Below are 18,597 nucleotides of genomic sequence, written 5' to 3' on the forward strand. Positions count from 1 at the left end.
TTACACTGCGCTGATGCGTGAGTTTTTCGCATTTCAACCAGCATATGCTGTAGCGTAGTCCTTCCGGCATGATCCCGAAGCACAGATAACACTCCTCTTCAAAAGATGTATTTACAAATGTATTAATATACAATACAGTTCTTTCAACGACCTATGATTCTAGGTACCTGTGACTTTTCTGTAATCATAGGTTATGCGCTGTTTATCTTTAACCACAAGTCAACCAGTAACTTCCATGCTGTATTTTCAGACCATGTTCACTCTGCTGTACTTGTAGCTACTGTAATGGTGTTCATTCTGTGGCTCAATTGTTTTATGGTAGGAAAATATTTTTGCAACCTGTCTGCCATACATTTGGGTGATTTTTGCACTTATCTACAATTCGGGACATCCAGTTCAGTAGATCTTGACAATGACCTCACTTAACAAGGTCTAATTATACTCTACATGTAAATAGTATTATTTCGGTAATTTTTAATCTGGCATTGGTTTGGCGTAGTTATGTTAAATTTTGGTCCTTTCCACTTCCTATGCATCTGTACAAAAAATTTCAGTGTTTTACTTGATAACGGCATAAGGCCGAAATCATAATAGTAATATAAAATAACGACGTTGTACAGTCATATAACGGAAATATCATGCAAATATTATTACTTGATTGTGTCCCCAAAACTATGAAAATAATGTTGTTTGAGTTCAAATCACGGCTGCATAACGCAGGAAATTTCGTAGGCTGAAGTCTTCTTTTGGAGTGAACAAAATACTGGCGTTATTGAAGATTTTGATTCAAGGGAGCGGTACTATCCTCTTATTTCATATTACACATAATGCACTGGGTTCGAAACGAATATGGATTACAAATGGCAGAAGTCAAGAGAAATCAATGAGAAACATTCACAAGAGGAAGTGAAATCGGGAACAATTAATTTGCAGACTGAGATAAAGTGAAAGGAGAGTACGGAAGAGCAGGATCGCGGCAAATGGATAGCGAATTGAAAGAGACACACACCGAAAAGAAGAATGAAACCCATTACAGTATGAATTTTGTGATATAACTTTGCAGTCTCAGAAAACATAGATTTCCGGAAGAAGAAATAGTATGAACTGTCTTTTGGCATTACTTCCTAACGTCTGAAATGTAATGATAATATTAAGCACACCGTTCACAAAATGTCATCTGCTGTTACAGTGTAGAGGGTTTGCGAATATTCTACTTCTTCTGCCCTCTACGCTTATAATATGCACTTTTAATGTACATAACCAAAAAAAATGAGAAATTATATTTTTCATTACTGTGTTTCACACGCAGTTCTCATGTATTTTTACTAGTGAAACAACTGAACAACAGCCTCTAGCACATTTTCCCACAATAAAAATCATCAGGAAGTAAGTCAAAATATGAAAAACGAAGAAATAATTTCTTTGAATCATGAAACTGTTCCAGAGCCTATTTCAAAATGTTTAAATTGAATATTTAAGTCTAAAACATCAACAATGGAGGAAATAATTGGTCGTATCCTTGAATGATTAATGTGTAGTTGCCGTAACGTCTCAGATGTGAGAGGGAACTTATTTTCGAAGTAGAGACGTTGCTTTAACAGGTCAAGTAAATAGGAAAACTAATTTCTAAGGATCACAGGTATTCTGTGGTGTCCTTTGATGCACCACTGAGGTCACGTTAGCGTTAATCAGCCGTCACTTCAGCAACTTGTATTGCGTTACGAAGCTTAAGGGGCTTTTCACAGTGGCGGCGTAAGAGAGCTGGAATCCCAATTAGAACTTGTGGAATCGCATAAGGAAAAGTACTTAAGAACTGAGGAGCTCTTGGGTACCTGTATCTAATTAACTACTAGCAGCTTTTATCTTGAAAGCTCAGAGGCTTACGTCTACCTTCGTCTTCAGGCATCACCAAAGTAGCTTCCCGACTTCCTCTAGAACCTTTTAACACAATGCGCTTAACATCGCAAGCACACTAAGGATATTGATCTTGGTTTACGATAGCATCCCATTCCGAATTTGATTAAATCACCTGCTACCTCTGTTTTTAGCGACTATGGACATTAGACGTTAGGTTTTACTTATTTCCTTGGAAAGAAAGACAATCTGTGGCCATGAAGATCGGTGAGACAGTTGGTCCTTCAGTGCAACACATGTTCCGATCGACAGACGACTGGACAAACACTTTATCGGAGGTGGTGCATTAGTATGTTGGAAGTTTGCGTCTGGTGTGTCTCATTTCAGACTTGAGGACTTTATCACGCAGGATCCGCAAGTCCAGTGCTCGTTCTTTTCTCTGAATTCTTAACATGACTTATTGTTGAGTTTGGCCACTGTACACAAAGAAAACGCCGCCACAGTGGGAACAACAAATTGGTTATACAACAGGTTATGTTTGTTATTTCTAGTTTGTCTACCCATGGAAAAGTCATAGGAGAGTAAGGGCTGTTGAATTCTAAGTGAAGACTGGGATTAACATTTATTTATTTGATTTAATGACTGACGTAAGTCAGAGTAAAAACAACAGAGAGTTCTTTAAAACTCATATCGAATTACAAAATTATTCTAACACTGTGGGGAAGTACCAAAAAGTGTGGATGACATTTTGTAAAAAATCAGACAAGATTATACAACCAATTATAAATAAATTAGGCAAAGCTCCATGCGAAATGTGTGTGAAATCTTATGGGACTTAACTGCTAAGGTCATCAATCCCTAAGCTTACACACTACTTAACCTAAATTATCCTAAGGACAAACACACACACCCATGCCCGAGGGAGGACTCGAACCTCCGCCGGGACCAACCGCACAGTCCATGACTGCAGTGCCCAGACCGCTCGGCTAATCCCGCGCGGCGCAAAGCTCCATGCAAAGTAATCAAGTAACAAGCTGCTCCTAATGTAGATCACACTACCGCAATTTGGGACAGTTGCATTTCTCCAGGTCTGCAAATCAGCTATCGTACACCAATCAACACCAAACAGCGGCTGGAGACGAATGCCCATGTCACAGCTCTCCACCCTCTACTATTAAAAGAATTCTGCCTGGCGGGGACAGTCCACTGTTGTTGCCAATTTAACGGACGAGAATATCAAAAATGGCTCTGAGCACTATGGGACTCAACTGCTGAGGTCATTAGTCCCCTAGAACTTAGAACTAGTTAAACCTAACTAACCTAAGGACATCACAAACATCCATGCCCGAGGCAGGATTCGAACCTGCGACCGTAGCGGTCCTGCGGTTCCAGACTGCAGCGCCTTTAACCGCACGGCCACTTCGGCCGGCGACGAGAATATCGATTATTTCACGAAGAAGTAGGGAACGCAGCAGGAGCTTCGTACCATTGTCGTCTAATTGGTACATTAACAAACGCGAAGTTGGTACCAGTCTGGAGCAGTATTTCCTGCATCGGCTGCATAAAAAAAAAAATGGTTCAAATGGCTCTGAGCACTATGGGGCTTAACATCTGAGGTCATCAGTCCCCTAGAACTTAGAACTACTTAAACCTGACTAACCTAAGGACATCACACACATCCATGCCCGAGGCAGGATTCGAACCTGCGACCGTAGTGGTCGCGCGGTTCCAGACTGAAGTGCATAGAACCGCTCGGCCACACTGGCCGGCTCGGCTGCATCGGTCACGCCCTTTGCTCCAAGTGGGGCAACTCAGTTCGACTGGGTAACCAAAATTTTGCGGAAAATGAACTGTGCTTCTCACGCTGACTAGGCAGTGCTATGGTAGCCAAGCCTTTGATGTACACGCAGAAAAGGCAAAAATGTCAAACACAGTTATTCTTCAGGGTCAGTTGTATCGCCATGGCGCTCACTCCTGCAGCTAGGTCAGGGGGCTGGCGCTGTCTACATTAGCATGAAACAGGCAGCAGTCTCGCTTCCACCAAAACTGCCCATCTCCCTGGGATGTACGGCTCTCGTAATGAGGTCCACCGACTGCATTCTGCCGACTACAGGGCCCTGAGAACACACTAGCTGTGCACTGTACCAATGTAAAAATCGCGAAGCAATTCGCAGCACACAGATGTAGTAGTCACTAAATAATACCCACAAAGTAATTGCAGAGAATGAAACAATATCGCATAGAGCTATGTGATGCAGTGTCACAATGCTTCCACTGCTTGCATTGTTCCAGTGTCTACGAGTCGTAGTGATATACTCAGCACTCGTCCGTAGAGATTATTCAGCTCAAGAAGCGATGCTGAGTTGGTCTGAAGCAGCTGCAGCGGTCGGTGATATTTGTCATGTGCAAACTGCCATATAAGTTTCTGAAATCTAATACAAGACTAGTTTTCACTTTTTCCATGATAATGATAAGCTTATCTTCAGTAACCAGAGCGTCCACTTGTGACTACCACTTCCTCACAGACAGCTGGTCGTCCACATTGTTCTTCATCTTTCACTTTTATTTGACCACACTGGAAGTTCCTGTGCTATCTTACGTCATATAATGGCACACTGTCGCTGTACACATCCACCAAATCAGCATGTAACGTTGTAGTGTTGTTCCCTTTCAGATTCAGAAAACTAATCCACTTCATTAATAGACTGCAACACATTATTCTGTATTCTCCAGAGGTGTGGTACTGTGGTAGTGGTCAGGGTTGACACCTCTACAGTTGTTGGGACGACACAATATAGAGTGCACCACCTAGGCACCCCCTTTACTCTGAATGAATTAGAAGATTCCATCTCCATAACGAAAATTAATAAAGCCGCTGGCCTAGATGATCTACGCCCAGAACAAATAAAAATGTTCGGACCTGTTACCAGACGGTGGTTACTAGATATGATGAACAAATGTGTTCTTGAAATGAAAATCCCCAAGACTTGGCGGAAGGCAAAATCAGTAGCTATACCAAAACCTGGAAAAAACCCCACAGACCCTAAAAATTTTCAGCCTATCTCCCTGCTTTGTCAGCTCTATAAAGTCTTAGAAAGAATGATCCTTAACCGCATCTCAGAACATGTAGACAAGAATATAATTAAAGAGCCAGCAGGATTCCGCCCAGGAAGGTCATGCTGTGGACAAATCCTCAACCTTACACAGTACATAGAAGATGGATACGAGCGGAAACAAATTACAGGTGTAGCCTTTATCGACCTTACAGCAGCTTACGACACCATAAACCACAGTAAGTTAATATCAAAAATATATAACACCACAAAAGACTACCGACTGGCGCAATTCATCCAGTGCCTGTTGCAGAATAGACGGTATTTTGTCACGCTGTAGTCGAAGAAGAGCCGATGGCGGACCCAGAAAACTGGCCCACCTCAAGGTAGCGCCCTCGCCCCATTGCTGTATAATATTTATACCAATGACCAACCGATCAGCATGGACGCTCGCTTCTTCATCTATGCAGACGATACAGTCGTTGCCACCCAGGGTAAAACCTTTGAAGAGGTAGAAAGTAAATTAACTTTAGCGATTGGAAAGCTGGGTGACTATTATGATAATAACCACCTCAAGCCAAACCCAGCAAAAACCCAGGTCTGTGCTTTTCACCTACGTAATAAGGAAGCAAGGAGGAAACTCAACGTAAGCTGGAAGGAACATCTATCTCACTGCGACACACCAAAATATCTTGGGATTAAACTTGACCGTGCTCTCACCTACAAGGAACACTGTTTGGCCACAAAGATGAAAGTGATTGCCAGGAACAACATTATCCGCAAGCTAACAAATAGCAGATGGGGAGCGCAACCTACAGTTCTCCGCACGTCAGCTTTAGCTTTATGTTTCTCCACTGCGGAGTACTCGGCACCCGTTTGGCAAAATTCCACCCACGCTGAACAAGTAAATATAGCATTGAATGAGACTGGACGCATCGTGACAGGATGCCTCCGCCCAACTCCCACAAAGCAGCTGTACCACCTCATGGGCATAGCCCCGCCAGACATCAGAAGAAGGACTGCCGCAGAAATCGAGAAACATAAACAGGAGACAGATCCCAGGCATCCAATGTTCGGATACAATCTTCAACCTCGCCGACTTAAATCAAGGAAGAGTTTCCTACGAACAACTGAAGCAACTCTTTTATTGCCTAGAGCACGACGAGAAGAGCTGTGGTGCAATGTGGACCCAGGAAGACCAGGGAATAGCCCCAGGGAAGAACCCACAGCTGGCTCTGAACTCCCATATACGACCTGGAAAGCCCTGAATAGACTACGAACAGGCGTATCAAGATGCAGAGCAAACTTGGAAAAATGGGGCTACATCAGTGCAGACGAGCCCTGCGAGTGTGGAGAACAGCAAGACCCACAACACCTACTGGTCTGCAGGAAACTAAACAACCCGTGTTCGACTCAAGACCTATTTGAAGCAAATGACAAGGCTATTCAAGCTGCAGTGTATTGGGCTTCACGTGGGATATGAAAATCGCTCTGTTTCGCATCCTTAGCGCTTATCATTATATGTTAGATACTTTTCTATATTATTGTAGTTAATTTACCTTATAACCATGTATTATTGTATTATAACTGCTTCTCTTGCATTGTAATATAATTTTTTTTTTTTTGTAAAATGGTGATGTCTTGGATACGATAAATAAATAAAGTGGAGTAGACCAGTGAGCGTGCTGGGCGCTGATGTCGCAAGATTAGCGGAACAATAATTCATTCATTAAAGTTTACAATCGTGTATTCTCGTCATGTAATGACGGGATCATGCGGGTGATGGGCCTCGGAGACGACAGGCGGTAGCCCTAAGGGCAGGCAGCGCAGACGAGTAGGGTGACTGCGAATTACTAGAGCAGGTTAGTTGAAGCCGAAGGGGTTGTGCTCGGGTAATCTCTAAGCATCTCTGCATAGTGTAGAGATAGCCCACAGCAAATACCTTGTACTAAAGAAGGCCGGAGATGTCAATGTTGCTGGTAGCAGCAGTTAGCGCACGTTGTGACATGTGCAGAGTGTGTCGAGAACCGTCAGTTCGGCTCAGCAGTCCGTAGGTAGATGTCTTCAAGCCTTGTCATCAGTGATTGAGAGGTCAGTGCTCACAGTGACAGTGTCTTGCAGACCAGACAGGAAGCAATCTCAGAGGTGGAAGTAATCTTGCAGCGCGTCATATGCTGGGCCTCGTAGCTGGTGCACTGTAACGTAATGATTTAACACAAAGGTTTGGAAGCCTGAGTGTTTATTACTACTGGTTTGAGACAGTGACGTTATGTTGGGACGGCGATGAGCTATTCCTAACTCATCAGCAGCGTTCACCACTCTCTATTTCACAAGAATAGCTTTCAGTGCTTTTCAGCTCAAAGCAGCTCTGCATAGTGAGGAGATGGTCCACAGCAAACCCCTTGTACTAAAGAAGGCCGGGGATGTCAATGTTGGGGGATAGCAGCAGTCAGCGCACCTCACGAATATTGTGACATGTGCACAGTGTGTCGAGCACCGTCAGTGCGGCTCAGCAATCCGTAGGTGGATGTCTTCAAGTCCCGTCATCAGTTTTTCAGCTTGTTGCTTTTCTACCATATCAGCAGGCTGATAAGTGATCTTGTAACACTTTCACTCCTCTTTCGGCTCAGGCTGAGCAACGACATGTTGCCCTCTCGTCGCTTAGGTTATGGCTCTGAGGTTACAATTCAAGCTTCTCAATGGCGCGAAGTGAGGCAATCTCTTCTGGATTTGTTCCGTTTCCCGCAGTATGTGATTGGTATCAGTTTATGGCTTTCATTGCGACACGGGGTGTTGGTCTGCGTTGTCCTGAGTTGGCGCTGGCTGGAGAGGACTCGAGAAAGTTTTACATTCGTCTATAATACATTTCTGCTATGTAACAGTATTGTGGTGATGAGAGGTGCAAACCTGTGGCTGCAGACAAAGGAAAAATTAATTACGTAACTTGATTTTTTCGAGGTGTTAGAGTAAACTTTGCGAGTTCTCATCACATATACCTCATACGATACTTACAAGATTAGTGTGAATGCACCGTGTTGATACGCTGCTGACGGACGAATATGAATTTTATACTCTATTTGTAACAATAATAACATTAAATTCCTCTTGGGATGGAGCTGGGGATTGGGAGGGGACGGCAGAGGTGGATAGTGAGCACTTACTATGCATTGGTAAGGAAAACATTGTACAGAAATTCAGAGGAGACTTCTTGTGGTCCGTCAGCATATAAATTCACACATTTTGCAGAAGAGTCGACCTACTGGCAGGTTACCACGCGTATCTGTAGACTAGCTGGATGACTTTTCGAAAGTCAGCGTTCTTAATACTCTTAAGATGTCGTCCCTCTTTGTAAACACATGTGTGAAACTGTTTTGGTATATGAAGATTATGAAAAAAGAAGTAGAGCTGTTCTTAATACACGTTTGTGAAGACTGTAAAAAGAGACAATCATTATACATGGTTTCTCATTGGTAAATCACATTACATCTTCTAGTCACCCTCTAAACTATAAGGTCTTGCATTATGGTATTTAATTGAATTACAACTGGTGATGGTCGTATGGCTTGTCAGAGTTGACTATATTTACGTATGTTCCTGGTCGCTCTTCCACATTACGAGTTTAACGGATATTTTACGTAAGATTATTTATGATCGGCGATAGTTGATAACTGTTTTTTATTTGCTCAATTTACAGTTGTTCATAAATCAACTTCTTTGTTTTATCGTTATCAGTTACATGCTTCACATCCATACATTGCAGTGCTCAATAGTCTAAGCCAATTTACCCTGGTTCTCCCTTGTTTTAGAATGACTACAAAAACCCCACTAGTACTAGATGTATCCATAGTGAATTTTAAGTCTGACGCATTTTTATGTTGTGTACATACCCTTTTGAGAAATGTGTTTCACTGTTACTCCCGTTGACTGTAGGTTGTGTATTGTGTACTAGATTATTTTTAACTTAACTATAAAAAAATGGTTCAAATGGCTCTGAGCACTATGGGACTTAACTTCTAAGGTCATCAGTCCCCTAGAATTTAGAACTACTTAAACCTAACTAACCTAAAGACATCACACACATTCATGTCCGAGGCAGGATTCGAACATGCGACCGTAGCGGTCTCGCGGCTCCAGACTGTAGCGCCTAGAACCACTCGACCGCCCCGGCCGGTTAAGCTTCACTATTAATGTAAAATACTTTATTTACAACATTTTTGCATAATATCGTTAAGGTTGTCTTCAGTAATTCATTGAGCATTTTTTACACTGTCTACCTGTCTACTTTACTCAGGTATTCCTGTTTTCGTGGTTCTTTTCGTTTGGGAGACGGCATACACTGAAATGGGCGATCTGTCGTACTCAAAAATTGAAGATAATAATGCTATTGTCAAATACAGAGAAAGAAGCCTTCATATCTGGCTTGAACAAAATGGAAATGGCATTCCATGTCACCAAAAACATCTACAACAGAAGATCAGTACCGTTCAATGCAAAGTTAAGGCATTACTGCAGTGTTATCCGTCCGGAGGTCTTGTACGCTTCTGAATGCCTAGTAATGAATGAGAAAGGTCTAATCGAAAAACTGGAGGCCAAGGAAAGGAAGATTTTGAGAAAGATCTTAGGTCCCATAAAAGAGAATGGGCAATATAGAAGACGTCATAATCATGAACTGTATTCCCACATAGAAAAGATAATCGATACCAGCTGGAAAATAAGGATTATGTTCTATGGACATATGACCCGAATGAGCCCTTGAAGACTCACCAATCGTATGATTACCTAATTCAGGAGAAGAATACAAAATGGGCCTGGTTGACAGAGGCAGAAGTGGGGCTCACCCATGTCCCACTCAAGAATAAACATACGGTGTGGCAGGGTTTCCAAGAAAAGCCAAAACTGAAAACAGGAAAGGCTTATTTCCAGGAGAGGAGGGAGCAACGCCGAGAACAAATGCGGGAGCACTGGGAAAACATCAGAACATGTAAAGCAAGACAGTTGAAATAACACGGTCCAAAGATGGCCTATGCGAAATGAGTGAATGATTGAATTGGTAACTTTGTATTTCAGTCATTTACGAAATTTACTTTTAAATCAGTTATAATAGTTTATAAGACGGTAACATGATTTTTACGTAAAAATTGTGATATTGCTGATTGATAACTGTGATTAATTTTGTATCTTATTTTCTGGTTTGGTACAAATGTTGTAAGACGTCGTGGTCTCCTGACCTTCATTGCTTACATGTTCCGCCCTCACAATCATGATCCGCACATCAAGACGCTTCATTCGAACCCAGACGCGATAAGATAAAGTCAATGTTGCATAAATTCATGTAAACGATACGCAATTGACAGTGAGTGCACCATGGTTGAAACACGCGAGGCTGGCGCACACATATACATTCCAGACACGACGGTCACAGAGGTTTTTAGTTCAGGAGAGAGGCCGCACAACGGGACACCAGGCCTTCCAGAGGACGACCCAGCCCATGACGGCCGGCGACCACCATAGCGGACAGTGTGGGCCCGAGTGGAAAGGGGGGAACAACCCCTTCTTCGGCTTAAAAGCAAATTCCGCTTCATTGTGTTGGAGCAGCCAGCCTACGCATTCTTTACACATAGCACGCAGCTTCAGATATTTTCACAGGGAGACAACAAACGCCAAACGCCAAAGCTACAAGTTTCCAGATTGGTCGCCTTAAACGAAACGTCATTCTCCCGTTTTAGAAGAGCAATGCTGATTGGCAGACGATATTTCTGACGCGTTGAGCTGAAGGAATAATGGAAGAGACTGAAAGAAATACCCCTTCATGTCTGGCGTGGAGAGGGGCCGTTCTGTTGTCGCTCTTGGAGCGAGAATACGTAACGAGAGCGTGCGCGCTCGTACGTAACCTCGAAAGAGCGAGGAACAAGTCTCTCCTCAGTACTTCACTGGGAGAGCACCTCTGTCGAGAGCGAATCAAAGGGCGACTCTATATTGAGTCCTTGCAATTAAGCGTTGTTCATTGTGTTGGTAGACACACTTATTGTGCGGTGTGAACGGACAGAGTTATAGTTAAACACCTGGGAGCGAATTTTGAGTGGCATCACGGTGGACTGGTTGTCTGACCAGTGTACCACGCCAATAGTTAGACTAGGGGCGAATAGGAATCCTTGAATTCATCAAGGCATAGGGAGAGTTTGATTGGCGAAGGTCAATGCAGATAGAACGAGAGTTATCTTATTTGTTAGCAGCGAGCAGTGCAGACAGCAGTCATCGCAGCTTACGGTATTGTGCGCTACAGCTATTGCGAGCCCCATATTTCCTCCACAACAGCACACTTCACTGCATTTCACACGTGACTGCCGCGACCGTACCTAGCAACATTCTAGAGGATAATTATTCAAGTTGAGTAGGCGTGCATCTCAGCCATTCTGCCAAGTTAACAACCATCTTAAACTTTGTGTAGAAATTTCATTAGCGAATCCTATCATTGAAAGGTAACTTCACACTCCGAAAAGAACCAGGATAGAAGTTGTTCAATTCATAACTAAAAGTGCCATTGTGATTTCTCAGAATTTTTGCAAAATATATAGTAACTTCCGTTAGTTTCACGTTTTTCTTACAGTAACTAGCACTACTCCAGTACCCAAGTATCCCACCAGTTACGTAAGAAATTTTGTGAATTTTTGTGTCATTTCCTTACAGCGGACGACTCCAGAAGATATTTATTGCTGAAAGTTTTTCAGGCATTTCTCTTTAGAACGTTAGGAGCGTCTGTCTGACATCTGTAGTAGTGTGGGGGTCGAAATTGCATCTTGCAGGAGCCAGAGGGTAAAGGGTACATCTCAGATTAATCTGTCGCACTCAGAAAATGGCGACCCTGCCAGGATAGGTAAAATAGGTAAACTGCCAGGATAGGTATAATAGGTAAACTGCCAGGTTAGGTAAAATAGGTAAGCTAACAGGATATGAAAGTGTCAGGATAGTCAGGTACGGTAGGTCGCACCAGTAGCACTTCTTAAGAACTTTCTTTCATGTATTAAATAGCTATTTGCAAATATTGGGATCAGAATATAAATTGGTAGTGAAGAAAGCAGAACTGTAGGGAAAAGGGCGTGTGTTATCGTGTTGAAAAATTTTGCATTTTTTTACTATTTTTGTGTAGCTGTTAGGGCATAGAATTTTCAGGTGATAGACACAGACGCAGAGTGATGCAGAGACGCAGTGTGACGCAGCATCATATAAGTTGGAATTAATAAATAACATTTTTCTCCCTTTGCAAGCGCACAGGTAGAGATTGGAGACCGTAGCAGAGCAGACAGGACATTAGCCGAGAAGTCACGACGTACAGTGTTGTAGGTAGGGTTGTGGTGTGTTGAAAGAATTTCCATGTTAACGAGAGTACGAACCAAAAGTTTACGTGAGAGACAGCAAGTAGACAAGATGGGGGAGAATCAACCAGATAGACAGCAAGTAAACGAGCTTATTGAGAATAGGACAGAAGGTGAACCTGAAAATAGGACAGACGGTGAATCAGAGAATCGAACAGTCGGGGAGCGGCAGAATCAGCAGGCTCAGTTAGACTGAGATAAAATTGAGACAGATCAGACATATGGGAATCGAAGGGATGAGAACATCGAATTTCCAGAATATCAAATTCCAGGTAGGGCACATTCTGAGCCAGAAATACACAGCCCAAGTTGGAAATGGCAAAGATTAGAAGCGAAGCGACCACAGGAAACGCGTTTGTCTGCCGCATATTGAGCGACAGAATACGCGTCAATACATTCAATGAACCAGCAGTTAGCTAACGTTCAAAGAGAAGTAAACAGTGGGGAAGAGGGGGAACATTTTGAATACGTCGAACCTATCGCACACATTCTAAATATGCCCCAACAGCAGACACAGAATTTTGCGGAGTTACGAGCGCCACGAAAAGGTTCCGTAACAGACGCAACAGTACCTGCAAATACAAGACATAAACACCAGAGAGGGCAGAATGCGGAGTTGTTTGCGTCACGTAATGGTTCAATGACAAACGCAACTAGGCCTCAACTCAGACAGCACGGATTATTGTAGTTATCAAACTTAGAAACGCCACAGCATAGCCCAGTAAACGACGTAACCGACCAAGTAGAAAACAATAGATCAAAAATACATAGTTCAGCAGAAGGTAGTGTTACAGGACGGGACGTGATTATGGAGATGTTACAAAAAATGAACGCTAGTATGACGAAACAGAATTAGGATATTAATAATATTAATACACAAATGACAAATCAGTATCAGGAATTGAAACAGGATAATCAGGAATTGAAACAGGATAATCAGGCTATTAAGACATAGATCCTACAGGTCAAAATTCAGGTAGAAGAAGGGATCGCTAGAATTGATAGTCAGATCACTCAGATAAACAGAGGCGCGAAAGAGTCTAGAGAAAGAATTCAGGTACTAACACAAAGTCAGCAGCAATAACGCACTGATGTGGACAAGGTCAAATTGGACATCGTAAACGTTGACAAAAAGGTGGAACGTTTTACGAAAAAAGCCACTCGAACAGCAATACAAATTTCGGAAGAACAAGCAATTCAAAGCAAGGTCGCAAAGGTTGCACTGAAAAAAATATGATCAGCGGATCAATAAAATAGAACTTTAAAACAAAGATCAGTTTGAAAAGCTTCGAACAGAGTTGATGCAAACTATTGAAGAAAAGATCGAGACCGATTACACCTGTAGCGAAACAACTGACGCGTCAAGCATTAATTCAATACACGAACACGCGTCGTCTAAGAAAGTTCAAGTAGAACCAAGGCTAGAAGTAACACTCGTGCAGAAATCGAAACAGAAAACCCCGATTAAAGTAATACATGACATGCCACAGGACCAGGCACAGTGCCCAGAAAAACGGAACATATACATTCAGCCGATACCAATCGAAAGACAGGTAACTGAACCAGTAAATCCAATGACACAACATAATAGCAGCACAGGTACTATACCACAAACGACGAGAGTAGAAACACACGAACTACACTTTTTTTCACCAATGATACGATATGACGCGGATATGAGTCAGGAAATTGAGAATAGGTAGACAGGCAGTAGATTACCAGAGAATAAACACGACGACACAAGCAATGGCAGATTATTTGAGTCCATGAATCAGCCACAAACCGGATTTATGAGTAGATATGATACTGACCACTTCCTTACAGTTAGAAAATTTCAACATTTCAAGGAAGAAGGCGGTAGTTTGCATGCACGCACATTCATCGACCAGTTTCAAGTAGGCTTAACAAACCACTGGAGCGTAGCTCACAAACTTAACTTCATTTGTGCACACATGTCAGGGACAGTAGCAGAGGTGATGCAAAAGATCGCGGCTACCTATACGTCTTACCTACAATTCAGAACAGCATTTCTCGAAAGATATTGGTCCAAGGAGGCGCAAAACAAAATTAAATACGAGTTATTTCAGATGACACCATATAAAAACTCAGGAGAGAAAAGCGTAGTAAAATTCTTTGATGCAATGGACAAAAAGAATCAATGCCTAGACAAACCATACAGTAACGGAGAGCTAATACGTCTGTGTAGAATGAAATTACCGGTAAAGTATCAACAGGTAACAGTAGGAAAAAATGAAAATACCGAAGAATTCAAAGAGGTTTTAAGGGAACTTGAATTTATGTTTATAGAAGACGAGGTGAAAGAAAAAAGAAAGGAAAGGGAACAGTAAAAGGAGAAGACTAGGAACGAATATTCCAATAATAATAATAATCATAATCCTAACACCAATAATTACAGGCAATTTAACAGGCAAGGACAGTGGCACAATGGAGACAATTGGCACAGAAACGATTACCAGAATAATTGGTACCGAAATAGAAACAGTAATGGAGACTCATACTGATGTGTCGGCAGAAGTGCCAACACCGTGTTGTTTGAGGAAGCCGAAATGCACGCTATAAGCTCACGCAGGATGGCGTGAGGTCTGAAACAGGATACTTAATGAATGCTATAAAGAAAAGTGCGTAGCTGCTGGAATACTTAACTTTAATCAACAATTGGTGAACATTGGTCTTGTTACTGTACATGCTTCATTAGATACATAGCAAAGGATAAATGGCGCCTTGCTAGGTCGTAGCAATTGACTAAGCTGAAGGCTATGCTAACTATCGTCTCGGCTAAGGAGAGCGTAATTCTCAGTGAACCTTTCCTAGCAATGTCGGCTGTACAACTGGGGCGAGTGCTAGTAAGTCTCTCTAGACCTGCCGTGTGGTGGCGCTCGGTCTGCGATCACTGACAGTGGCGACACGCGGGTCCGACATGTACTATTGGACCGCGGCCGATTTAAAGCTACCACCTAGCAAGTGTGGTGTCTGGCGGTGACACCACACATACAATGGCGGATATGGGTTTAGGAATCAAAATGCCAACGGTCAAGGGTACTTTGAAAGAAGTCACGCTGTTAGATGTGGTGTCACCGCCAGACACCACACTTGCTAGGTGGTAGCTTAAATCGGCCGCGGTCCATTAGTACATGTCGGACCCGCGTGTCGCCACTGTCAGGATCGCAGATCGAGCGCCACCACACGGCAGGTCTCGAGAGACTGACTAGCACTCGCCCCAGTTGTACGACGACGTTGCTAGCGACTACACATACGAAGCCTTTCTCTCATTTGCCGAGAGACAGTTAGAATAGCCTTCAGCTAAGTTAATGGCTACGACCTAGCAAGGCGCCATTAGTTACTTAATGAATCTAAAGAGTCTCACTTGTATCATCCAGAATGCTGTATACCAAAGGACAATATAAAAGTTAAGTGTTCTAGTAGCTACGTTCTTTTCTTTATCACATTCATTACGAATCCTGTTCCAGACTTAACGCCAGACGGCGTGAGTTGACGCGTGCCCTTTCGGCTACTTCACTGTGGACTAGCTGCCTTAACAGTCCACTACATTGGCGACGCGGATTAATCAGGATCTTGTTCTTTCTCATTGCTTACATTTACTTGTGTCATGGCTTCGCCACAATCTCCAGATGTACTGTCCGAATTTTATCGCTTGCAGAATCAGCAGACGCAGGCGTTATTGGATGCCCTGGGACAGCTCGTCCAGGGTCAACGTGCGCTGCAAAACGATGCAGCCACCGCCGCTTCATCGCTACCGCAGCCACAACACGCCGTTGCACCGTCCTTCCGTCGTTTTGATGCAGCCAACGAATCTTGGACAGAATGGTCCCGACAATTTGGATTTCATCTCGCCGCCTACAGAATTCAAGGTAATGAGCGGCAGCCGTTTTTGCTTTCGTGTGTAGGTGTGTCCACCTACCGTGTGATAGTGAAATTGTTTCCCCGACGCGACGTAGCAACTCTGTCATACGAAGAAATTTTGTCTGCTTTAGATGCCTATTTCAAGGAAACAGTTAATGTCGTTCCAAAAAGGTATACGTTCTTTCGTACAAAACGTACGGCTGGTCAAACTAATAGGGAGTGGGTTGCAACCTTGCAAGGACTTACTTGGGAGTGTGCATTTGAATGTGACTGTGGACTCCCTTATTCAGATACTATGGTGCGTGATGCAATAGCACAGAACGTTTCTGATGTTCGCATAAGGGAACAGATTTTGAAACTAGTTAATCCCTCCCTTCAACAAGTGTTAGACATATTGGATAGGCAAGACACACTTGACTTTGCTCAGGAATCATTTGCAACTTCGCCAGCAGTGTGTCGCATTAACCGGCCTGCCGGGCGCGCTGCGCGGACCTGTAAACAGCCTTCGCGCACGTCTGCACCACCACGTATCCCGCGCAAGCAAGCAAATGCAGTGAAATCATGCCCGCGGTGTGCAATTAGATATTCGCGTGAGAATTGCCCGTCACGCCAAGCTATTTGCTTTTTCTGTCACAAGAAAGGACATGTTCAAAGTGTTTGCCAGAAAAAGCTCAGATCAGACACTCACAACCATTCCAGGCCCTTTGCTTCGCGCCGGAATCGAATCAAGGACACACAGGCTCGGGAACCTTCGCCCATGGACATTCATGTAGTTAGTGCCACTCCACCCAGTGTTCCTCTCGCTAACAGTGACTGTGTTCGTCCCACAACGAGTGTGCGTCGACGTCGACGCAAATCCCGTCACGTCGCACGTGATTCTGTACCAGTGTCTGTTAAAGTTGCACAAAACAGTCGCTCTTGTCGTCAGCAGGACAATAAACTTTTTGTAGATTTGGACTTTGCCAGACAAGTGATACCGTTCCAGCTCGATACCGGAGCTGCAGTTTCATTGCTCAATCACGCCACGTACAAACAACTGGGCGCACCTCCGTTGCGTGCCGCAAATGTTCAGCTCACGAGTTATTCTGAACAAACTCTCCCTGTGTTAGGACAGTGCACTCTTCTTGCAACATACAAGGGACAAACAAAACTTGTGTCTTTTTACGTTCTTCGTTCTTCTTCGGCAGTGAACTTGTTTGGTTTCGATTTATTTCACTTGTTTAACTTGTCTATCGTCAATCAGGTCCTATCCGTGAATCAGACTGTGCCTTCAGCCAGTGTTTCTAGTCTATGTGACGAATTTGCAGACATTTTTGCACTGGGCCTTGGTTGCGCTAAGAACTGTGTAGCACACATGGAATTGAAAGTACACGCGCAACCGAAATTTTTCAGAGCGCGCAATGTTCCCCACGCATTGCGTGATGAGGTCGCTAGAGCATTCGATTCTTCCGAACCTGCTTGTATGTTCATTGATTCGGAAACCGATGACGTGGTCGAATCGTTTCCGATTGATTTTCGTCGTGTAGCTACAGCCACAGCAGCTGACCCTGTCCTTGCTCCTGTTTTGCGTTTTGTTGCTACACAATGGCCCTTGTCAAAGTCACAGATCGAGGATCCGTTGGTTCGCCGATTTTTTGCTCACAAGGAGAAACTTTTTGTACGACGTGGTGTTTTGTTGTTGCGTTCTGATAATGACCAGTCCAGAGTCATGGTCCCACGATCGTTACAGTCCTCTGTCTTACGGCTTCTTCACCAAGGACATTGGGGTATAGTGCGCACGAAACAACTTGCTCGTCAGCACTGTACTTGGTTCGGAATCGATGCTGCGATTACGAATATGTGCTCTTCCTGCATGGCGTGTGCCGAACAACAATCCGCACCGCCGCGGAAATTCTTTGCATGGCCGTAAGCCACTTCCCCTTGGCAACGCTTGCACATAGATTTTGCTGGTCCATTCTGGAATGCTCGATGGTTGGTTGTGGTCGATGCTTTCAGTAATTTTCCTTTTGTTGTCCGGATGTCTTCCACGACGTCTTCTGCCACCATACAAGCGTTATCCGCTATTTTTTGCGTTGAAGGTCTTCCGCAGACTATTGTTTCCGACAATGGCCCACAGTTCATGTCTGCAGAATTTCAGTCATTCTGCAAGGCCAATGGTATTCAACATCTGACATCCGCGCCGTTTTCGCCTCAGTCAAACGGTGCCACTGAACGATTGGTCTGGACTTTCAAGTCACAGATGTTGAAGTCGAATGAGTCGCATTCTTGGGAGGACGCGTTATTGCTCTTTTTGTCCTCGTATCGCTCTCAGCCCCGCGATGGTCGCTCGCCGGCTGCGTTGCTCCACGGTCGTCCTCATCGAACCTTGATGTCTTTGCTGCATCCGCCGCATCAGGTTCCTGTGCTGCGGCAGACTCCTGCTTTTGCTCCCGGCG

This window comes from Schistocerca nitens, chromosome 5 (genome assembly GCF_023898315.1).
Source record: "Schistocerca nitens isolate TAMUIC-IGC-003100 chromosome 5, iqSchNite1.1, whole genome shotgun sequence".
NCBI lineage: Eukaryota > Metazoa > Arthropoda > Insecta > Orthoptera > Acrididae > Schistocerca > Schistocerca nitens.